The sequence below is a fragment of the Mus musculus genome, chromosome 3 (assembly GCF_000001635.26).
Source record: "Mus musculus strain C57BL/6J chromosome 3, GRCm38.p6 C57BL/6J".
Lineage (NCBI taxonomy): Eukaryota > Metazoa > Chordata > Mammalia > Rodentia > Muridae > Mus > Mus musculus.
Genome location: NC_000069.6, coordinates 69,416,226 through 69,441,307, shown reverse-complemented (window position 1 = coordinate 69,441,307; position 25,082 = coordinate 69,416,226). Strand labels below are relative to the sequence as shown.

The 25,082-nt window shown below is 42.3% G+C and overlaps 1 protein-coding gene and 1 pseudogene across 2 annotated transcripts in view; one reads left to right on the top strand and one right to left on the bottom strand.

Moving 5' to 3' along the window:
• Ppm1l (protein phosphatase 1 (formerly 2C)-like) overlaps positions 1-25,082 on the bottom strand; it is a 243,881-nt gene that overhangs the window by 119,491 nt on the left and 99,308 nt on the right. The gene's annotated exons all lie outside the window — the stretch shown is intronic.
• Gm17213 (predicted gene 17213) lies at positions 8,927-10,103 on the top strand (annotated as a pseudogene).

Sequence of the window (25,082 nt, the reverse complement as noted above, 5' to 3'; positions counted from 1 at the left end):
GAGACTTAACACTACTTCTTAGCTCAATAAACTTCTGGAAAGTTTTTAATAACGATACCGGGTTGTCACTTGGTTTAATGGTATACAAGATCTTATCTGTCACACTTTCTTTCCCTAGTACTTCAGGAAACCCTAAAACAGCATGAAAATGGCCCTGTTCCATGGTATGGAGGCTCTGGGCTGGATTAAATCCCTGGCACTAGTGCTCTGCTGCAGTGATCAGCTTTTAGAGACCATTCAGCTAAAGCTCACCTACTCAACCCCTGTTTACTAGGAAGTGGCTTCACAGTGGTTAGTAAGCGCATTAGTCACTGAAGAGTCACTATGAACAACGTTAGCATCATCAGCTCCGCGGGGTTCCTCGAACCACAGGGGCAGAGCTCAAACATCTGGCTAATCTCTACTGTCTATGGAGAAATGAGGCCCCTTGTCATTTCTTCAGTGTCATTGCTTTCCAATCCTCTGTCCTTTGTAGTAGGTTTCAGCAGCTACAAATCCCTGCACCCCAGGTCCCAGGAGAGCCATGAGTTTCTGCCCACTACATTTGTAGACCACTGCGTTATGCTGTCAGGTCAGCAAGTGTGGCATCTACTGCTTGTTCTACTTAAAGCTGTAGCCCACTGAGAAGGTTTCAATTGTAAAGTCTAATTAATCATACAGAGCTCCCCACTACTGAACATAGCTTTGCTATGAAGCCCTTTAATTGTCTGCAACTGCCTGGTTTCTCCCTCTCTTTTTTAAAACGCCCCATCACTTTGAATTTCTCTTTAGACAACAGTCATTTTCTTCCAATTTCATCCCGCATTTGGATGGTAAATTCTTGATGGATCGGAATTGTGTCATCCCTCTATTTAGATGAATAAATTGAGGCTTTAGAAAGTGGAACAACTTGTCAAATGATAGCAAGTGGCAACGTGGGGACTCACGCCAGCTCTGAGTAACTCTAGGCTCAGGCTAGTTCCTCCCCTTATCCTCTATATCCCTGAACCCTTCCTTAGACAGCAAGTTAGCAGTTCCTTTAGCAAAACAGGAACACAGCACACTGCCAGTTGGAGGTGGGAAACATTAAAGTGATGTTCTCCTGATGGGCCACCATTCCTCCAATCATACTCTGGGGGAACAACAGCAATAGCAACACCACAAGTAACTGAATTTGGGGGCCATTATTTTTATCTTTTAAAACTTATGAGAGTGGAGATGTAACTCAGTTGACAGAGTGTTTGCCTAATATGTACAGAACTCTGGGTTCAATCCCCACCATGTTAATAGCTAGCCAGGGTGGCAGACATCAGTACTCTTAGCACTCAGGGGTTGGAAGCAAGAAGATCATAATTCCTGGCCATCCTTGTCTGTAGAGTGAGTTCAAGTCCGGCTTGGGATACATAAAAGCCGGTCTCAAACAAAGGTTTTTTAATGGGAAAGGAAAGGAAACTTGAAAAAGTTAGATGGATACTGGCAGCTTTATTCAGGACACGTGAGATCATTTAGCACAACCCTATACTGTGGTGCATGGAGTTCTGAGTGTATATGTTTCATATTTTAAAAGACATAGGACATTAACATTTCTTGTTACATATCATGAAATACAACTATCCTTCATGAATTTCACATAATTCACTAGGAGAGTATCTTGTAGCAAGGAGCTTTAACAGTAGCATTTCACAGTACAACACATACAGTAACTGACTTCAAAGCCATGAAAAAAACAAACCCGCGTTTATTGCCAGCATTTCTTTCCCCGTCAATCCTCTTCTATCCCTTTTGGTAGCTTGCTTATGGCAGTGCATAAATGTATATACCAAAACTCACGTAACTTGTCAAATGCTTGCCCTTTATTGTATGTAAATTATAATTCAATAAAGTAAACCTAAAGTCTTAAGCATGCATTTAAATAAATTGCCAAGCCAAATGCTCTAAGATCTACCATTACTAGGATTACAGCTGGCAGCAGCCTACTCTGTGCCAGCGCACGGTGATTAAGTGCAGCAACCCACACGGCGTCTGACATTCAATGAGGAAGTCACAAAAAAGTAGAATGTGCTTCACACCATGATTAATATAGGATCCCTATATTTAGTTTCTGTTTGAACATTTCCCCTCCTTTCCCTCCATCCCTGAACCCTGCTGAGGACATAGTATAAATCTGAAGGCTAAAGATCACAAAGTTTTGATGAATGAAACAGACAAGAACATGACAGACTCTTGCAGGACAAAATGAACTCCCACCCCCACCCCCGTTGTCATTTTTAAACTAATTGTAGTTATTTAAAGTAACCTTCGAGCGTGCATCAAAGTAAGCTGGGGACAGCAATGACGTGGGCTCTTTACACACTTTTATCTACAGCAGATAGAACCACGTTCCTTCCCAGAGAGGCATGTTCAGATTCTACTGCTATAGTTCTGGACGAATGTCTGTGGATGACCATACTTGGAAATGAGAGAGAACGAGAGGGGGAAGAAAGGAAGAAAACAACAATAACAAAACCCAAAAGTCCAGTACCATCTCTTGGAGTCAGAGCCTTATTAGAAGTAAAATACAACAAAAGTAACAGATATCACTTATCACGTTTCTTCATATTAAAAATAAAACCTTTGTTGTCTGATTCCTATAATTTGCAGCATAAAAGCACAGTATTCGTTAATACCTAGTTAATGAGTATGCAGTCATATTTTAAGAGAGAAAACATTACCTCAGAGAAGCCTATTTTTAAAAGCTTCTGAATAGTTGGAGGAACACTAAGCTGCCCTCTTCATTAAGAAACAGATGCAATCAAGTGTTCAACAATTCAACAATTACCATGAAGTAAGCCAAAGGCATGGTATCCTACTGTGAAGGGACACTGAATTTTACTACACCCATACCCTACTGTCAATGGATTTGAAAGGATGTTGAATATGACTAAGAAGACAGAGAAAGGGATCTCTGGACACGGACTGAAGCAGATGGGCTGGGGTGGGGGTAGGGGGTAGGAACAGGCAAGAGGAAGAAAAGAGAGTGTTGACTTCGCCATACTCAAAATGCTCAAAGTCAATCTGACTGACTCAAGAGTTGATACTGGCTCCTTGGGAGTTGCTTTCAGTTAAAAACGGAAACTGTTTAGGAGAGGTTTTTATACTGCTCAAAGGGGCATTTGATAGAAAATTTAAATAACACGAATTTAAGTGCAGATTCTGTGCTTAGGAAAATAAATAAATAAATCCACAAGACATTATTTCCTCAGGAATATGAAGTAGTTGGAAGACATATTTGGGAACAGTACAGTTTGGACTATTGTTAATCTAATAGCAATGAAACCTCCTTCTCCACAGCAGTAAAATTTTATGATAAAGCTCCATCCAGAGGTTTGGAAAATGTTGCTGCATTTATTTTCCAGAAACATGCATCCAGTCAGCACAAGTTCTTCTCCAAAGCACAAAACAGCCCTTACCTAAGTAGCTAGCTTGCCAAACCCTTCACCTTTAGAAATTTCCTAATAGCTCTCATTTCCATTTTTCTAGATTTACTGTAATCAGTCATAAATCTGAAAATTCGTATTTCCTATTTGCTTTCAGATAAAGCCAAAATGACTAATATACATCATAGAACACAGGGGTGAATGGAGGGAGGGAGGGAGAATGGCAAAAGGAAAGTATTTCACTCAGAAAAAAACAAAAAACAAAACAAAACAAACAAACAAACAAAAAAACAAGAGCATTGCTCCTCTCCTGCTGCTGCAAGATGGCCAAATTTCTTCTCCATGCAAGGAATTGCACATTGCTGGAAAAAGCATGTCCCCCTTTTATATCAAAGGAGGTATTTCAGGGGCTTGTTGCACACTGTCTCCTAAAAGTCAGAGCCACACAGAAGAGTGAGGGCTAACTCCAACAGATAGGTACTTACAGAGGTCCACCTCTGTGCACACCATCTTCTCTCCCTCTGTTGTGCTCTCTCTTCCTCTCATCTCCCCTCCCCCAAGCACTGCTTCTCAAACTGGGGTCACCAGAAAAGTACCATCAGCACCACTTAGAGCTCATTAGAAATCCAAATAACCTTTGACCTTCAGAATTCAAAACTGTAGAATAAAGACTTGGAAGCCAATGTCTTCAATTCTGTGGGATTTTCGGTTTTATGTACTATTTATCTATTCATTCTGCCTTTGAACCATATGCCACTCAAGTTGTTGCTAAGCATTTGAAGTGTATACATGTAGTAGTCAGGGTTCAAACACACACACACACACACACACACACACACACACACACACACACACAGATTGGGAATATGGGGGGGGGGAGACTTATTAGAATGCCAAGAATGGCTGTCTACCAAAAGAAAGTCCAAGAATCTAGTTCTTCAGTCCATGAGGCTGGATGTCTCAGTTGGTCTTCAGTATATACTAGAATCCTAGAAGTAGGCTCCAGTGTTAGTGAAGGGATGGACTTGGCATTGAGAGCAAGGGCAAACAGGCAAAAGTAGAGCAAGCCTCCATCTGCTATGCCTTTTATATAGGCTGCCATCAGAGAAGGTGTGGTCCAGATTATAGGTGGATCTTCCCATCTCAAAAGATCTGGATTAGAGGTAGGTCTTTCCATGTCAAATAATTTAATTTATAAAAATCCCTCACAGGGCTTTTGTTAATTCCAGATATAATCAAGTTGGCAACTAAGAAGATCCATCAAAATACATTTCTGATTTATTTATAAGATCTTTGGGGACAAAAAAAATTATTTTCCCTCGTCTTATCCTGTATCCAGGAGTGCCTAATCTTCATAGAGTTAACAAGCAAGAGGAAATATAATGACCATCCATTATTGATGACAGGAACTGGAACCATTGGGCAGAGCTCTTGTTTAAGTGTGACACTCCCATCCACCTGGGATTTCCATTCTCCATAATCTACAGTCTGGGGTCACTAAGAAGGACTCCTCCTCTTCAGGGATGGAACCGCTCAGCTTTAGAATGGAACACAAAATTTACAAAAATTATTCCCCAGAGGCCTGGAAGGTGAGGAGGGGCAGCATTACCCTGTCAGAAGGAACAGGAGTCGAATGAGGCTCTTGCTTAGCTGTGGCAGGATATAACTGTGCCATCTCTTTTAATATGAAAAAAAAAACTTTTTTTTGTTTGCCTTCTGCTTGTTCCATTCAAGAAATAAAAGCAAATATTTCCCCTTACACAAGATTCCTCACTATTCTTGAACAATATGTAATCAGTTCCTTGGCTAATGAGAACAGTTCTGGGTTTCCTGTTGGAGGCTTGGTAATGGTTCCTGGGCATAAATGAACTAAATGTGCTAAGTTGTCCATATGATGACAGAGATCACCAAGGGCCTCTGTCTTCTGAACCTAGTGCTGAAAGGGGGGAGGGGCTGCACATGTATAAATAAGGCACCCCAGGGTCTTTCTTCTTCTTGTTTACTTCTCCAATACACATATCTATATGTTTGAAAGTCAATCTGAGAGGAGCCAGGCTCTACCAAAATGCATATGGAAAAAACCCTTAAGCCCCAGTGAGATGGTACTGAAATACAAGGCCTTTGAGTGTAAAAAGATCAGAAAGGTCCCGGCTTCCTAATGCTATGTGTGGCCTTATTTAAAAACAACAAAACCACCACAACAACAAAAACCTCACCAGATAGCTCTCTCTCTTTTTCTCTTTCTTTCTCTTCCTCTCTTCAGCAGCTACATAGACAGAAGACAGCCATTGGTACACAGAGAAGAAGCACACTAAGAACCCCATACTTTGGTCCCAGACTCCCTAGCTTCTACAACCATGGGAAAATGTCAGTGTCCGATACTTTGTTACAGCAGTCCAAGGAGACAAACCCAAATCTCAATCCTGAACTCAACAATGATCTCTTACCAGAACTCTTAGTGCAAATACTTGCTAGAGCTAAGTCTTTGGTTTGCATGTATGAGCATGCCAATGCATGTGTGGACTGAACTATCTATATGCCATCCACTTGGACCACAGTGATAGCCTATAGAAGCAATTGATGATCAACATTCAAGAGTAAAGGTCATTTTCACATGTAGACTATCTTTAATATAAATGTAGCAGTAAATTAATCTGGTGGCTAGTCCCCAATAACCACACGGAGAAATCAAGATTTATTTTAACCTGCACCTCAATTGCTGAGCAGTTAAAGATCTACCTTAACCTCCTATGCTAATCTGGCTGCCTCCCTGTCCCATCTCAGGATACTTGCATACTATCAGTGATCGGGTTCTTTGGGCTTCGGGTATGTTTTCATGATTTCTCTCCAGAACTTCTTCATAGCTCCAAATCCTCTATCCTCCAGGCTGACCTGAATTTCACTCTCTCCTTCCCTCCTTTCTCTGGCTGTGAACATCCTGCCCTATTCTCTATTCTGCCAACCCACTGGGTGCTCAGCATTTATTGACAAAACAGAGAATAAATGGTAAGAATTGTTTATACAAACTTGAGACAGGAGATTCTTGGTATAAGCATTACAAAGCCGTGTCTGGATTGCAACAAGATATGAGGGCAGAGAAATCAGCATTTGAATAGCCCAAAGATAAAGTTTAAACAGTGCACAAAAACATCATGTCTACATTCATGAACCAGATATAATTGAAAACAACAGAAACCTCTTAGATTGGATAAGATCATGTGTGTTCTGGATGACATGGCAGGAGACAGGAAGCTGTTAGACTGGAATTGCACACTGAACAAAAGCCTCCGCTGAACAGGATGGCATTCACAGCTTGCCTGGAGCCTGGGGTGGGAAAATCTCTAAAGGTGGCAAATGTTAAATGTCTCTCTGACCTGGTGAGGATGGAGAAGGTTCTCTGTTGGCAATTAAGCTTCCCCAACAACTTTTAATTGTAAATGAATTTTTACAGACTTGTCTGAAGACATGTTTAAACTCTTGGCCCGCATACAAATTATAACTTCTGGGGTAGCACTCAGATCTAGGTCTCTGCAGCAAAATTCCAGGAATAAAAAATTTCAGACTGGCATAAAAGAAGTAAGGCTTTGTCTCTGTGCAGGTTCCTGCAAAGCTACAACTTCTAGAAAGTGGCAGTGGTACCGCGTTCTCTGTGGTCAGTTAGCGAAACTATGCTTTTCCTCTGCAGCGCTCATATTACGATTACCTGCCTCCGTGCAGAAGTCATTCCTGAACCATACAAAAATAGCAATGGCTTTCTGTCACGGCCAGGCTCAGGCTGCTACACTCAAAACCACTGTGAAGTCTTTTCTCATTCCCCTGTGTTAGTAGGGAAAACGGGACCACAGCCTCCCTACATGGTGCTCCAACCACTACAGTTGTGCCCACATTAAGTGGTGGGCTTCTCATAACTTGATGCCGGGTTACCAATTTTTCAGAGACCCTGCTGTTTGCTGGGAAATCAATTCATCTAAATAAAGGATTCAGCGGTACCTGCATAGAGGAATAACGCAGCGTCTGCAGTAATGTGCAGAGCACTTTCAGAGAACAGCTTCGGGCTCCGGTGAGAGGCACAGAGAGATTGAATTCTCCTCACATTTTATTTGCCAATGTTCGGCTATAAATCATCTCAGCTCCTGAAATGGGGCATGATGCACATACGGGAACACTGAAGTAATCAGACTCTCACTAAGTACCAATACAGGCCTCCAGTTCTCAATCCACCCGTGGCCAGCACAGCTTGCCCTCAGTCCATGCTAGCAAGTGTAACAGAAAATGCACCATCAACATACTCGAAACCGGAATGGCCCCACATTCTTCCCTCAGAAGCCCTCAAACTCAAGTTACTTTTACAAATCATTTGAATGAGAAGTCCTGAAAGCAAGAATGTTAAATACTCAACAACTGGTATTAAGATTGTTGTGTCCTTTGGGTACAACATATATACTACGGACAACTTCAGAGCTGGGAAGATGCTCTGTCAGTGTTGAGGACCAGACCAGATCCCCCAAAACCAGGTAAGATGCTTGATAGGTGTGGCAGACTGCCTGTAATCTCAGCACTTAAAGCTGGCTAGACAGGCAAGCTGTACCCACAAGCGTTTGATCCAAGGGCATTTGCCTCAATAATTAAGGTAGAGAGTAATAAAGGCAGATTCCTGGTGCAAATTTCAAGTCTCTCCAAGCACATAAACACATATGAATACATCGACATACATGTGAACATGCATACACACATGTGTACCAATCAAACAACTTATGTTTTCACACTTTCCCTAAGAGGGTAAACAACTCACCTTAACAGTACCCAGGACCAGGCCTCATGGCAAATGGAAGGTATAGAAAGTGTGTCCTTTCCAAGGGAAAAATGAATGTAGAGGGGGAATATTTACTGTGGAGAATGCTTAAAAACAAACAAACAAACAAACACACAAAAAACAGTGTCAAGAAGAAGGAAGCAAGAAGACAAATGAAGAACCCTCACTCAGCCATTGCACATATACAGCATGGCCATTACAAACACAGAGACCCTGGACTGACCCTTAGCCCTGTATTGGAATCCCAGACACTAACTACATGACCCGGATGAGTTTCACTTTGTAGGGAGCAGAGGAAGCCTCTAACTCCGTGCCAGGCACATGTAGGCCTTCTCATTAAACACTTGGCGCAGTGCATGGCATGGAGCTGGACTAGCTGGCCCATAGCCTATAACATACAGACACACACACACACACACACACACACACACACACACCCTTCTATCAACCCTGTTCCCCTAGGGAATTGGGACTAATAGAGATAGTAAAACTCTGTAACTTTACTCTCAACAAATAATTTTACAGTATCGGTAAAAGGTGCATGAAATTACAAAACAGAACTGGGAGGACTAGATCAACTAAGTCCACCCCCGTATCAACAATCCTGTCTGTAAAACAGGCCTGCTTCTACTAAAGGGTCTAATTCAGGTATTCTCGCTTGAATGTTTATAACATCATCATTCTAGATACATAATACTACATCATAAACCCAGAGTGGACAATATGGAGGGTGGCAAGGAGCTGGAGAAGAGAGGAGAATAGGAGAGCTGCTGGCTGAGACGATGGCTGGTGATCGTGGCTATGGAGACACCGGAGCCTGAGAAGGCCATTGAGACCAGGAAAAGAAGTTCCTTGGGTGATCTGGACCCCACAAAGACCCTGATTTTGAAACAAGCCCTGAATCATTTCAGTTTTTAATAGATACTTGTGAAGTTCTAGCCACTGGAGCTGGTAACTTAGTAGGTAATATCCTGTAAAACCTGGCCTTGTCTGGCTTTAGATACATTCACGTTATAGACATGGATAGGCACTATATATGTTTTTAGTCTAAATACAGTTTTTATTTAGGCCTAAAGATGATGAGAGACCCAAGGCTGAAGTTGTTGCAGGGTCCCTAAATGACAGCGTTCCTAACTGCAACAGAGTCCCACATTTCAACAAGCATCTTAATGATACTTCCCACAGACAATCTCTTATTATTGTACGTGGCCCGGGCTCTGTCCTAGCCAGAGGACAGAGCAATGGAATGCTAATATCACCTCTATATTATGAAGATGGTACGTTGGATCCAAGCTCCATTGTCCCTTTGCTAGGTGGGGAACAGAGACTTTAAAGGAAATGCCCAGGTGATTTTTATGACTGTGTGTACCGAGTGCACACTGAAACTTTCTCTACCACAGGCCAGTTCTCCATATGAACCACTGCATCCCTGCCCAGGCCACTGGGACACTGTATCGAGTGTGTCAGAATGTGGCAGTGGCCCAAAGAACAGCCTTTTGTAGATGGGGTTCCATTAGATGGAGATGACCCTTAACATAAAGTCAGTGGATTTCCCAAAAGTCTGAAAGAAAGTGTCATGCTAATATCATATAAGAGGGATTACCTACTGGCTCTTTCCAGGGGTAGTAGAATAAATCATTCCTGCAGCAGCGCCCACAAATGCAGCCACTGCGGCTGAGGCTTTAAAGATAACCACAGGTGCATACATTCCCCTTAATAAATTATTTTGTATCCAGTGATGTAGATGGACTGTACACATACACATTGGAAACAGAAAAACAGGAAAACTGTCCCACTTATAATCGGCTTCCTCAAAACATTCCAGTATTCGTTCCCTGTGAACTAAACTACAAGAGGTTTTGGACTATCTAACCAATAGTGCTTCTCTGCAAATGAACGCTCCAGCTGCTCTCACAGGCACAGTAGAGAGAAAACAATGGACACTTTGCATACAGTCAGTAATATCTACTGAAGAACAAAGAAGACTAAATCTCTGCAAGTTGTTAAAAGAACTAGGACTCATCGATGGACAAGAACTGGCTGTCGCTGACATTACCACACCAGACTGTACTGTGTAAACCTCATTTTACTTACAGAAAAGAAATCTGCACATAAAATACCACAGAAATAATATACTTTATGAATACTAAAGAATTTAATTGAAGATCAAGGAAGATGAGGCCAAAAGGACACCCAAGAAAAGAAATGCAATTGATGTCATTTTTAGCATTAGTGTTGCTAATGCTAAAATATATAGAAAATGAATAACTCTCTTTAACTTTATAAAATTCTCTTGAAGACTGAACTTTGAGGTAGCGCTGGTAAGAGTTTTCATTAATAGAATGAGCAACCACACCTGGAGAGAAAGATTATGAACAAATGCATTGTCTCACTAAAGCAGGACAAACGCTTTTGTGTGAGATTGTTATTGTGGTCAAAGGGAATTTCCTCAGCTTGCATTTTAGCATCCACATGTATAGAACTGCATCCATGAATGGAAATGAAGAATTAAGAACATTAAAAATTACAACCTGGCATCTAAAGTATATCAAACACTGGCTGTTTTTTTTTTTCATTACAACTTATATAATTGTGGCTATTTAAATGTGCATTAACTATTGCAGAATTTAACTTGTCCATAATAACTAGTAAACCATATTATAGCTTAATATTCATGCATGAAAATTGGAAATATTCTCATGTATTTATTTACATTGCCACAGAGGCCAATATGCACAAGTTTAAAACATGGCTGTTTTTAAAAAAAATACATCACTATTTAACACACAATTCATTAATAAAAGTGTACATTGTCCAAAAAAATAAATGAACCCAAAGTGACTTAAAATAACGACAGTGTTTATTGTGTTCATGAATCTGCAGTCTGGACAGGGACTCCAAACAGTTTATGTCTGTTCCACTGAAAATCAGCTGGGCCTGCTCTTGAGCTGCAACTGAGAAGTCACGCGAGAGCTTGCTTATTCACACATCTGTCCTGTCACCTAAACCAGGAAAACATCTGGGGGCTGGAACAGCTGAGGCTCTCTGGCATCCTTCTTTACCTGTGATCTCTTCATGTGATCTCTCCTATACGACAGACACAAGGCACCTGAACCCGGGACTCCTTGGTAGTTTTCCATTGTTATAAAAGGTACCTAAGACACAATGAGTACTATGGGAATAGGGCAATAAGATGTCTCAGCGAGATTCAGCTCACCATGCCTGAAGACCCGAATTCAATCCTGGAGCCCTACCTGGAAGGAGAGACAGCTCTGATGAGGTGTATGCTCTGTGGTAAGCCTGTCCCTCCCCCTATGAAATAGCTACATGTAATGGTTTCTCAAAGCAAACCTTTATTTTTGTTCATGGTTTTAGAGCTTTGAGCCCACGGCCCACTGAGCTGATAACAATGCTGGACTGTGACAATGCAGCTCATGGAGGAGGTGAGGCCAGCGGAAGCTGTTACTTCACAGAATTGGTGGGTGGTGAAACAAGGAAGAAGTTGTGGTCCTGAGGGCCCCTTAAAGCGCGTGCGCACACACACAGTGACCTGGCTTCTTCCCATCACAACCTCTTAAAGCTTCCACCTCATCACAGATGGGCAAAACAGTCTGTCTCACATGGCTTGGGATGGTTTGCCCAGGAAGTGGTAGTATTAGAAGGTGTGGCCATGTTGGAGTGGGTGTGGCCTTGTTAGAGTAGGTGTGTCACTGTAGGTGTGGTCTGTAAGACTCTACTCCAAGCTGCCTAGAAGTCAGTATTCTGCTAACAGCCTTCAGATGAAGACGTAGAACTCTCTGCTCCTCCTGTACCATGCCTGCCTGGATGCTGCCATGTTCCCACCTTGACGACAACAGACTGACCCCCTGAACCTGTCAGCCAGCCCCAATTAAATGTTTGCCTTTATAAGACTTGCCTTGGTCATGGTGTCTGTCCACAGCACTAAAACCCTAACTAAGACACAGCTCTTCAGGGGACACTTATTTAAAACAAAAAAACAAACATAATAGAAATGAGTCCCAAGAGGTCATGGCATGCCTTGTACGGCATAGCTTAATAACTCACATTATTTCTACCCTACTACAGTCTGTTGATTTACGCCTGCTTAAGGACTGGGAACACAAACTCCCATCTCTCATGGAAGAGTCTGAGGGCAGACTGCAAGAAGAACTTACAGGAAAAACAGTATATGGGACCAATGTTGGAAAATATTGGCCTCATTTACCTTCCTTTTCACTCAGTGTACTTACTGTTGGGGGTTCTCATTAAATTTTGTCAGCTAACAGGGATTTTTTTTTTTTTTTTTTTTTTTTTTGGTAATGTGTTGAGAACTCTAAAAGCTGAAGGAAAAGGTGGAAGGCTAACCTGAAAGTGAACCAGGCTTCTGAGAGGCTGAAGGGAGGTTGGGAGGAGAGGTCAGCACACCTTTGTCATCACTGCTGTGACTGTACAGCCACGTCCCAGACTCTCAGTACCACTCAGACTCTGTCACTCTGCCTTTGAGCCACGTCCTCACACATGAGCCAAGGTCTCAAGTCACACATGTGAGTTCTGACTTCCAGGGACCCAGTGTGACCCCCTTTAGAAGGCCTGACTCCCTGAACAAAGGCTTTACTTCAAATAAGAACAGAGAGGCAGATGGTTGGTGGTCGGCAGTCCAGCAAAGGTCCAGTGTATACAGCTAGCAAATAATAGGATATTTTCCTATGAAAGACACCATCTCCTGGCAACCCAGGACAATAACAGAGTCTGGTTAGTAAGCAGGCTTTAGCCTGGGATGTAAATCAAATCCTGAATCTGTGATGCAAGCTCTTGTCTTCAGAGCCACGTTTATCAAGCTCACTAAGATCAGAATTGTTCTGGAATGAGATCCAATTCTAAGCCTACGGACTCCCCACAAACACAGGGTGCTTGCTGTCTCCACAGAGGATGGGGTTCATATAACGGGTGAAGGACAGGTGGCAGTCAGCATCAGCCTTGAGCTGTTTGCAATTAAGAAAATCTAAGTGCTGGCTTAATTTCCAGTTTGTCACATAGCATCTGAAGTCTTGGATGATTTATGTGGCTGACTACAGCAGAAAAAAACCACTCACAGGACAGAACTGGTCATTCTAACATGGGAGACAGACACCCACCACACCTTACAGCACCCTGGCGACAGACTCTCTTGTCTTGCTTTATCGGGAAATGCTAAGTATTAGTGGGAAGTAAAGATCACATGAAAGGTAGCTGTGTGGAAGGAAATGCTACACTAATTTTCTTTTAAAAATCACCTTAATCAATACCAACACCTTAAGATAAAGATACTATGTAAACTCATCCTAAAAATGTGAATATAAATGCTGATAGACAATCCCAAAACACTACAACTAGATATCTTTATACAAAATTTTAGATGTGTGGACTAGTAGCAATTTAGTGATTTTCTGATATTAAGAATGAATTGAGATGCGGTCATTTCTTTTTCCTGTTGCTACTTCTTGGCATTAATTCTGCTTCTGTTCCTTGTCATATAAGTGAGCCCAAAGGGTCAGATAAAAATAGTTTTCATGAGATCAGGGGACTTGGCTGGTGTGCCATGCTCACTGCCGCATACCCTATTCCTGCTAGACAGGAAATGGCAGGAGCTCAATACACATCAATGACAGTACCTGTCACGTGTTTAAGATTTGCTTTATTTTTAATTATGTACACAGGCATTCAGTGCCATGGGAGACCAGGCCTGCCAGATTCCTGGAGATGCCCAATGTGGGTACTGGAAATTGAACCCAGATCCTCTGAAAGAGTCTCAGTGACTCTGAACCAGTGGGCCCTCTCTCCAGTCCCTGGAGAAAGACGTAGAAAAAACTAGGCCAGGCATGGCGGCTGATGCCTATAACCCCAGTATTTGGGAGGCTGAGGCAAGATAGGAGTTCAAGGTCACCCTCAGCTATATGTCAAGTCTGAGGCCACCCTGGGCTATATGAGATTCTGTCTCAAAACATATTTTCTAAATTAAAAAAAAAAGGTAATATAATTTCAGGGGAAAAAAGACGAATCATATATATTCAAGGAGTTTTGCTCTGGGTATCTGGATACAATCACTATACTCTCTATATCCCTCTTTAAAATGAAGATGCTTCAAAACTTGCCCCTAAGGCTGACGGCAAATGGCCAACACACACACACACACACACACACACACACACACACACACGTCTTACATCACCGAGTGCCTGCTGACTGTTGGCTTTAGTGCACACTAAAAGTCCTTATCATCTTTTAACACTGAAGGGGACCCTCAATTTGGACAAGAACTTATTTCTCTAGGAAGACTGTACTGAGCATAATGGTAAAAGACATGTGTGGCACAGGACACAGCTTCAGTACTAAGGGTAAGATGAAAACAACTGTGCTGGAGGAGAGGGATGCTTCAACTCCAACACCAAGGTAGGCACTTTCTAATCAGCAGTCATGCTCTGACAACTATATGTAAAATGCTTCTCAATATTATAAGGAAAACTGGGGACTTGTGTGGGAAGGGGACAAGAAAATAAACACCTAAGGGCTACAGAGCCTGCTAAAATGAAGGGCTAAGTGTTACACACAGATGAACAGAAAGGAACGAAGGGAGGGGAAGAGGGGAATGACATCACCCAACCGGCTGGTCCCCTAACTGTACAACAGCGAACATGGAAAAATGAAGACCAAACTGTGCCCAGCTGAAAAGAAAATCCGCAAGCAACCGAACAGGGTAGAACTGTTAGTTTATTTAGACTTTAGATGGTGAGTTCTCAGTTCACCCTCCAAACATGTTCTAATGATCCTTCTTCCACCTTTGCCTTTAATGCTGAGTATCAGCACTGCTGCCACCCTTGGTCCCTTAGCAGGATGAAGAATAGTGGAGTGGAATATGTCCTGTGCATGAAGACCTCTGGGAAACACTGCGGCCTTCCATGCTTGTTCTTCACAAGAGCTCAGCTAGGTCCCTTCAGCCAATTTTGGCTTTAGTTTTTAGGTCCTACTGTTACATGATTTCTGATTCTTCCAAACTAGATTCTCCTCCTACTTAAGTTCAAATCCTACCCAAAATAGATTCAAGCAGGGCCAAATATAAGAATTTTTTTTTTTGCAGAGGTGTAACAGCAGACTCTAAAAATGAATATCTGTAATACATTTAATAAATAATAAAGATGAATATATGCATGCATGAGCTGGACTGGAAAGGGAACAAAATTTTCAGAGCATCCTAAAATGGATCCTTGGATTTCAAGCCAATTGCTTTGAAGTTGTGTATTTAAATATCTAGATTTTTGGATCCAATCAAAGGGTCATGCTATTTAATTTCTGAGAAATTATGGATACATGCTCAATAGACTAGGAAAGTCCCATTTCTCAAGCAAAATTTAAAAAAGAAATCTTTCCCACAGGCACTCTCGCTTTTCTAGAATTATTAATTCATGATTTGCCAAAGGCTAAAACCATGCTTCCACATTTAAGTGAAATGTTACAGAAGAGGAATTTAAATAATCTTCTATTAATTACTCTGTTTTTAAAAATTATATGTAAAGACCTCTCCTATGTAGGAAGCCTTCAGTAAGTACAATTATCAAATTCAGAATTGCTAATTACAATTATAATAAGGCTTCAGATTCAATGTTTTTAAAGCCTTCTGTACAAAAAGCAATGAATGACCATTAACGGCTGAAGTTCATTATTTACCACAGAGGCACAGTCATGTCCCCACCACTTCTGGGTCTTAGCTTACTGTGACACCTTCAATTCTTGATTTACTAGTGATTACTAGCCTTATAATTACCATCCCCCCCCCCCGAAGCAAGAGCTCTTAACATAATGACATATTTTGCAAATGTAAAAATAAAAACCATCTTCTATGCTCGACTTCTGTCTCGACTGTGAAATAAACAATCTTGTATGGTGGTGTTACATTCTTGGAGGCTGTTAGGGGTCAATCATTTCCTTCATTCTTTTGGAAGGAAGGAAGGAAGGAAGGGAGGGAGGGAGGGAGGGAGGGAGGGAGGGAGGGAGGGAGGGAGGATGAGTTTTCTAGACCAGAACAGGACCAGGAGGAGCAGCAGCTCCAGCTGCTGCTGTTGCTAGGACCAGAGCTGCTGCTGCTGCTGTTGCTAGGACCAGAGCTGCTGCTGCTGCTGTTGCTAGGACCAGAGCTGCTGCTGCTACAGCATCCCTTCCTGTTCCTAGAACTGCTGCTGCTGCCGCCACCTTCATCTTTGAGGTCTGCCTTACAAGATTTGGTATCATCTAGAAGGAGAGGCAGGAGGAAAAACTATTAGCCCTGTCCGAGAGGCAATCCTAAATTGTGCTGATACAGAACAGGGCATGAAGGAGGACTAAGTTAGCCACAGGTGGTTGAGAGCTTCCAGCAGTCAGGACAGCATGCGATTCCAACTACGCACGAGCCAAGCCCCTCCATGTCTGTGGTACACGTGGAGAATCCCAGGTTCTAGTCAACTACATTCTTCCAGAGTTGTCTTAGAACAAAATGTTTCCACAGTCAGTCATATTTACACTTATTCGAATGCTATTCACTTATTCTTATTAATTTTTGACACGGGATCTCACATATCCCCAGATGGCTTCACACTGGCTACATAGCAGAGGATGACCTTAAACTTCTGACTGCCCTGCTTCAGTCTTCTGATTTTAGGGTTATAGATGCATGCTACCACGCTAGCTTAACATCTTTCCTTTAAGTGCAGAAAATGATACCAATTTTCACACACACACACACACACACACACACACACACACAGAGAGAGAGAGACAGAGACAGAGACAGAACTATCAAAAAATGAAATTCTATTTAAATGACCCTAACACGGTTTCATCGAGGTCTGGTGTCTCTGAGATCACAGAGCATATAACCAATAGATCTTAAAACACAGGAGATCTGAGGACTTGAAAACAAAATTTGATGGGCTGGAGAGATGCTCATCGGTTAAGAGCACTAACTGCTCTTCCAGAGGTCCCGAGTTCAATTCCCAGCAACCACATGGTGGTTCACAACCATCTGTAACGGGATCTAATGCCCTCTTCTGGTGTGTCTAAAGACAACTACAGTGTACTCATATACATGAAAGAAAGAAAGAAAGAAAGAAAGAAAGAAAGAAAGAAAGAAAGAAAGAAAGAAAGAAAGAAAGAAAGAAAGAAAGAAAGAAGCAAAATTTGAGACTTGGATATGACACAGAACACCATATATACTGTTAAAAAGACAAGGCTTAAAAATGTTTAAAATGCACCCAACATACACTTCCTATCCTTAATCACTAAAAGCTTTTACAAATCAGGCTGAACAGACATGGAAACTCTCTTGTTTATAGTTACACTATTGTTACATTGTAATTCTATAGTTCTGCCTCTACCCTAGTGCTCCTGCTAATGCACTTAGTGATTTATGCTGAAGAAACAGCATCTCTGACCCACATACCACGGGTCTACATTTTACCAGCATGAGCTTGTTAAAGCCTCTCACACACTTTGTTCTATTTGATGAGGAAATCATGGGCATACACAGGTGGCCTGGAACAGCTGTGAAGGCGGCCCAGCACAAAGCCATCAAATTCCTTAAAATACAATCACTGCTGCTGGTGTTTGTAACTAGCTTGGGTTTGCAGGTGGCGTCCTGCTGCAATGTTAAAACGGACAGGCCTGGTAAAGAGTGAATAAAGCAACTGAGATCAAGCTCAGATTCCAAGTGTAAAGCCCTGTACGGCTTCTGATCAAATCACATGTCTACAACTAGTCAGATAAAAGACGTAAGGGCCAAGTACAGGGAGCAAGGCTATGGTGTTATAAACCTGGTGAGAAAGTGGGACCCCCACTTCATGAGACCTGTGTTTGTCTCCTGCTCTACAGGTGATTTCTCAGTGCTGTGTGCAAACTTCTCTTCTGGAAAGGCAAACGTCAACTGTCATATTGAGTATGTTCGATTCAAAGCACAGAAACCATGGTACTCCTGATGCAACATGACTAAAAAGCAAAAATCTCTGCTTTGAAATATTCAGCTAAGCTTTGTCCACTTTCCTAACAGTATCTCCACCAAAATAAAGTAAATCCCCGTTCTCCCAAATGTCATGTGAGGCCCTGAAGTCTCGTCTCAATCTCTAGGTTCCCTTAAGCACTGAAATCTTGGCAGGGGATCTTGAAGACAAGCCAAAGTCTTGAAAATTGCTACGGTTGTATCTGCTGCCAGACATCTCCCTTACCAGGGGATAAACATCTTTCCTCAATGCTGAGGCAGAGAAAAAAAAAAGTCTGGTCTCACACCCTTTGAAAGTATCAGATAGGAAGCATACTCACTGTCCTGGATAGTTTTGTGTCAACTTGACACTGAGCAGAGGGAACCTCAATCGAGAAAATGTCCTCATGATATCTGGTGGTAGGTAGGTGTGGTGGTTTGAATATGGTTGGCCCATGGGGAGTGGCATTATTAGGAGGTGTGGCCTTATTGAAGGATGTGTAGCCTTGTTAGAGGAAGTGTGTTACTGTGGAGGTGGGGCTTTGAGGTCTCACACACACACACACACACGGATGTCAAGAACGGGCAGTGTGATCCAGAGCCTCCTCCTGACTGCCTTTGGATCAAGATGGAGAACTCCTGCACCATGTCTGCCACATGCTGCCATGCTTCCCACCATGATGACAATGGATCAAACCTCTAAAACTATAAGCCAGCTCCACTCAAATGTTTGCCTTTGTAAGAGTTGCCTTGGTCATGGTATCTCTTCAAAGCAGTAAAACCCCAAGACAGCAGGCCTAGAGGGCATTTTCTTGATTAGTGATTGCTGACGGAGGGCACAACACAGTGTGGTTAGGACCTCTCCTAAACTGGTGGCCCTGGGTTATATACAAAAGCAGGCTGAGTAAGCCATGGGGAGCAAGCCAGTAAGCAGCACCCTCCATGGCCTCTGCATCAGCTCCTGCCTTCAGGTTCCTGCTCTGTTTGAGTTCCTGTCCTGATTTCCTTCAGAGATGAACCGTGATATGGAATAATAAGCTAAGTAAACCCTTTCTTCTCCAACTTGCTCTTTTGTGGTGTTTCATCATAACAGAAACCCTAACGAAGTCATTCACTTTGACACACATGGCCAGGCTACAGAGGGTTAAAATAGGGTGCCTCAAGTTCCTCAGATTGGACGCCTATAAATGTAACATTTATTCACCTGATGTGATGTCATCTCTGAGGCGTATTGTTTCTGTCTGCTAAACTAGGCCTGGACCTGGAAGCTTCTAGTCTCCATACAATTAGGCCTAGAGTGTTTTCTGCCTCTGAGACTTGCTGCTGAATAAGCTCACCCTTTCTAGTTCTTTCTGAACTCTGGCTGCCTGGCTGGTTTAACTCAGCTGTTCTGGCTCAAACTCCTCTCCAAGCTGACTGATTCAATCTGCCTTCTCTCAGTTTCTTACTAATTGCTTTGCTTGGTTTCATGCTAACTTTGGCAAAATGTCCTAATCTTCTGGCTCCTTCTCATTCTCTGGCTCGTTCTCTTTGCCTGTGTCTAGCTTGTTCTCTCTTTGCAAGCTGTTCTCTATCACTGTCCCAGTAAAGTGCCCCTTTCTCTCTGCCATGCCCTTTCTTCTCTTCTAGTGAGAGTTGGGCATATTCTGTCAAATCTTTCTCTGATTTGTAAATCTGTCTGCCACTCAACAATTAGACATCACTTTGAAACTCCAGTGCTTCTTTCTACAAACTAACTTTACCCTCATTGTTTGGGATTAAAGGTATATACTAATGGTGTGTCTGAATTCCAGAAAGAGGGATTAAAGGTGTGTGCTAAGAGCTGAGCCACACCACAACTAGACACAGGTTTCCCCAGTATACCATCTCGGGGTTCAGGGTGTCATCAAATATCCTGCAAGGGAAGCTATTCTTCAGTGCCACAGCTTAGGTCATACACCTAGCTGCCATGAAATGAGCTTGCTTCTTCATGGTCTGCTCACAGGCCAGCCTCCTCTTTTATCCTCTTTTACCGACCACCCCTTCCCCTCAATGAGCAAAATGTGATCCAGTATGAAGTCAAATGGTTTAGACCACTTAAGTTAAATTATTTATTTATATATATATATATATATATATATATATATATATATATATATATGTTACATATCTATATTTATATGACAAAATTTTCTTCTAGATTCAACTCATAGGGAAGAAAAATGGAAAAGAAAAAGTCAAGAAATAAGAAATGTCAAGAAAACCTATCTGGAGAGTAATAATCTTTTAGTAGCATTTTAACAGTACAGGAGAGAGAAAACCCAAATCAGCATTTAGGTATGTTACCCTTAAGTCTGAGATAAAAGGACAGAAATAAAAACGACTTAGCAAGTTCATCTGCCCTGATGCAAAGGCAGAAATATAGACCCAATTTTAGACCAAAATATCAGTTGAGAGTCTGACTTTAAAATTCCTGCTATGTCAATTATAAGGTTGTAGGTACTTTTAAGTGATCATTAAAAATTCAAAAAGAGCCAGCTTCCAGTAACTGCGTAGTATTTGCTGATTGCCTTCCCCTTTTATTTTTTTATCAAGTTGCAAATTGACTCTAAAGAACATAAGAGGTACTAAAAGAAGGCTTTTGTTTGAATCTCCAAACAAGAAAAGTTACTCTGATTGGCTATAAATCAGAAAAAGAGAGGTAACCAAGGGTCATATTAATTGTTCAGAATATCTCACAGAAAAGGAACTTAGAATCTAAAATGAGCGAGTTATTTGCTTTGAGAGACAGTTTAATATTGCCACAGCGCTCTCTCTCTCTCTCTCTCTCTCTCTCTCTCTCTATACACACACATCACTGAAATAAAGAATTAGCTAAAATGTATTAATTGATAGGTCTATATCACTCACTTGAACTTACTACTTAAATCTGGAAATCCGATAAAGGACACATTTGACATAACTAAATTGGGATTTCAGAACTAACTGAAGGAGGCTAATTATTACACCAGCCAAGGGTGTTGATTCTAAAATGGCTTCATACTAGGCAATCTTGTATTGCTGTCCTTAAGGTCAACAATAAAGGACCCTTGGATTTTCCACCTGGTCTATCACTACTGCAAAGTGCCCTCTAGGGCTGGATGCACCCGTTTGTTCGGGTGCCTCTCCAACCCACATTTTATGGTCCTTCCAAAGGAGTCATACCTCTGTTTGCTTTCTACAAAGCAGTCTTCCTCATCAGCCATTATACTAAAGCCACATTAGAGCCCCTTACAGTCTTTTCAGAGGAGCTTGGCTCCCATTTTCTGACACTTGGCATCAAGTCTGGATACATTGAAACAAATGATACCAATAATGAACATTAAAAAAAAAAACACCTTTTAAAGTTTTGGTGTTCAAAGACCCTTCCTTGTTTGGCTTGGTTTCAGTTAAACCTGTTTAAACCCCATGAGCTGTCTCCATCTGCAGACACTATCTGGCAGATTGTAGTGTTGTTCTCCACATGATGTTGGGGACAAAACCCACAGGTGACAAAGCACTCTACCACTGAGCTACATCCACGACTGCTGGCCTTTCTCCTCAAGCTTGGGCACCTGCTAGATTCAGGCCCAGGTATTTATTTGTTCATTTGTTGGTTTGTTTATGTGTGTTGGGTGCCTGTGGAGGCCAGAGGTTGGTATCTGCTGTCTTCCACAATCACTGTATCTGTCCTGAGGTCTGCTCTCACCCAACCAGAGCTCACCAACTCCACCTCATCTTCCTAGACACTCAAATCCATATCTGCATAAATATAATTAGATTTTTAGTATTTCTACTTCCCTATTTTTATAAATATAATTGGACTTTTAGTATTTCTACTTGCAACTTGGATCCATGGCCAGTTTTTCTACCTTCTGTAAACTCTAGATTCCTATTCATATCATAGACGGGCTCTCCTGTGTTCTGAGGAGACTGAGATAAAACACCGAATCTGAGATCAGCCTAAGCTACAACAAACAAATAAAACCCCAAAACACACCCCCTGAAAAACTAAAAACTTAAAAAAAAAAAAATCAACGGATTTGACACTTTAAAGATTTCAACAACCTTCTATGTTTTGTTCCCTCGTAGAAATAATGCACTCTGTCTAATCCTCCACAAAACCAAGCCTGAGCTCTTCTGGGGAAATATAGTTATGGAACCCTCCTTTTTAACTTACTTGTCCTTATGTTTAGCACCTAACCAAAATTACATGCTCCAGAAAACACATCTGCAGAAAGAACTGATACAGATGTGAAATCGGCTACCTCTAATGGAGGTAAAGGGACTGCTGGAGAGAAGTCTGCCTTCGATCTAAATAGCCTTTCACACAGTGGTCAGAAGGACAGAGGAGCATGAGACTCCAAGCTCTCTTTGGGATGTGAATATTTAAAGAGAGTCAAGCAGGGCCTGGCAGTGAAGTGAGGATGGTAGCAAATGTAACCAAATGCTCTGAATTAGGGAAGTGAGATCCTTGGACTCTGATGGAACCAGTTTCTTGACTCAAGATTCCCTCATCTAGCTGCATTCTCCAGGCTGGTTTATCCATCTCAGCTAGTAGGTTAAATTAGTTAACTTACTCTCAAAGAGGTGTTCTTAACCAGGTTCACAGACCCAAAGGGGGCTTTGCAGAGGGCTGGGAATCCCCCAGAGCTGCATGGTTAAAATCTCGAATGCAGGTATCCAAAGCAGCGAGTCATGCGGATCTCAGGCAGAGCCAGCACTTAAAATCGAGCCTGAGCTAGGGAGATGGCGCAAGCATCGAGACCTGAGTTTGGCTCTTCAGTACTCATATAGAAAGTCATGCTTCGAAACTCTAGGAGTCTGAGATGGAAGGACTCTGGGAATTCACTGGCTAATAGTACTAGCCAATTGGTGGGCTCCAGGTTCAGTGAGAGGAATGAATAATGTGAAGAGTGATAGAAGACCCCCGAAATTGACCTTTGATCCCAGGCATGCAAGCATTTGCACAAGACACACATGCACACACGTGCATACACACACACACACACACACACACACACACACACACACACTCGCGCACACACAATTAAAGTATTAGGCTTATATATGAACATTGAACCAACTGCTGAGCACAAATTATAAAATATCAATCGATAGAGGCTGGGTTTCTGCTTAAAGGCAGAGTACTTGGCATGAACAAGACTCCTGCTTCACTCTTTAGCAACACACACAAATAAATAAATTTAAAAATTTTTTCAAACTGCAGCAACATACTTGATAACTGTCTGCGTGAGTGACCCATTCACAGCCCAGTAATTTTAGAGTCACACTTTTTGTAATGTGAGTGTCCATGCTGCGTGTGTGCTTGTGTGTGAGTTTGTGTGTGTGTGTGTGTAAGCCAGAGGAAAACCTTAGATATTATTACACACACACATCATATAGCTTTCTTTCTTTTCTTTCTTTTTCTTTCTTTTTTTCCCCCATAAAGTAAAACCGGGTTCTCTCATTGTCCTGAAACCTGCAAATAGACCGGCCAGCAAGTGACACCTCCTTCCACCGCCAAGAACCGGCTTGTCTCTATCTCTCCAGCAGCAGGATCACAAGCGTACTCAAATACTGTCCAGATGTTTGGCCTGTCCTAGTTTGCTTCCTAGTGCTGTGTTAAAGACTATGAGCAAAAAGCTACCTGCGGGGCAGAGGAGTGGTTTATGTCCTGGTCACCACAGTCTATCACTGAGGGAAGCCAAGGCAGGAACTCAAACAGGGCAGTAACCTGGAGGCAAAAATGGAAGCAGAAACAGAAAAACAATGCTTCCTGGCTCCCTTTATAGCATGCGCAGCATGGTTTCTTATATGATGCACGACCATCTACCCAGGGGCGGCACCATTGGCAATGGGTTGGGCCCTTGCACATGGATCACCAGTGAAGGAAACACCTCACAGACTGTCCACAATTTGATGGAGGCAATTTCTCAACTGAGGCTCTCTTCCTAGATAACTCCTACTTATATCAAGTTGACCAAGAACTAACAGACCAGGCAAGGATGCTGGGGGTTACGTTAGGACCTCATGCTTGCAAAACGAATATTTTACCAACTGAGCCTCTTCTCCAACTGCAGTTACACTCTCTACAGATATGAGTCACCTCTCACACATAGCAGACAACTTTAAGCTAGACTAGAAGGGCTGGACATATGGCCAAGGGTTAAGGGCACTTGCTGCTCTTCCCAGCACCCACAGCAGGGGCATTGCCCTGTAACTCCAGTTCCAGGGGATCTGATGCTGCCTTCTGGCCTCCCCAGGTACCAGTATATTCAAGGGGTGCACGCACATACATGTAGACGCACACACATGCACAGGAAGGAAAATTTTAAAACTAACTCTGACGCTGGAGCTTTAGTGGAAAATGTCAATGTGTTTCACCACTGGGTGATGAGAGCAGAAGAGAAGGCAAGTTAAATAGTCGTTAGGAAACCAGCACTTAACAACAACAATCAAGCAGTTAACAACAACAGGCATTTGCTGGTGTTGGGGAGAGGACATACACACACTAAGCAGAGAAGAATAAACTCCCCTGACTAGTAGACAATACAGAGCAACTCAGGGCTGAAGAGGAAGGTGAAGAAGCTAAAGTATTATCAGAGACCTGGAGACTCTTATTTTGGTATCAATATTTTAATGTCGTTTTCTAGCCTGCATTTAAAAAGCTCTACATGGGCCAGGAAGTTGGGTCAATGGGTAAGAGCACTAGCTACAGAAGCAAGTGGAAACCTAAGATTAGATGCCCAGGACACATGTAAGCGCTAGGACTGCGGGCCAGAACCTGCACCTCCTGGCGTGGGCAGCAGAGGGTGGAGAGATGGACGGTCTTCCAGGACTTGTTAGCCAGGTAACATAACTGCAAAGTCAGCAAGCTCCGGATTCTGTGATAGAC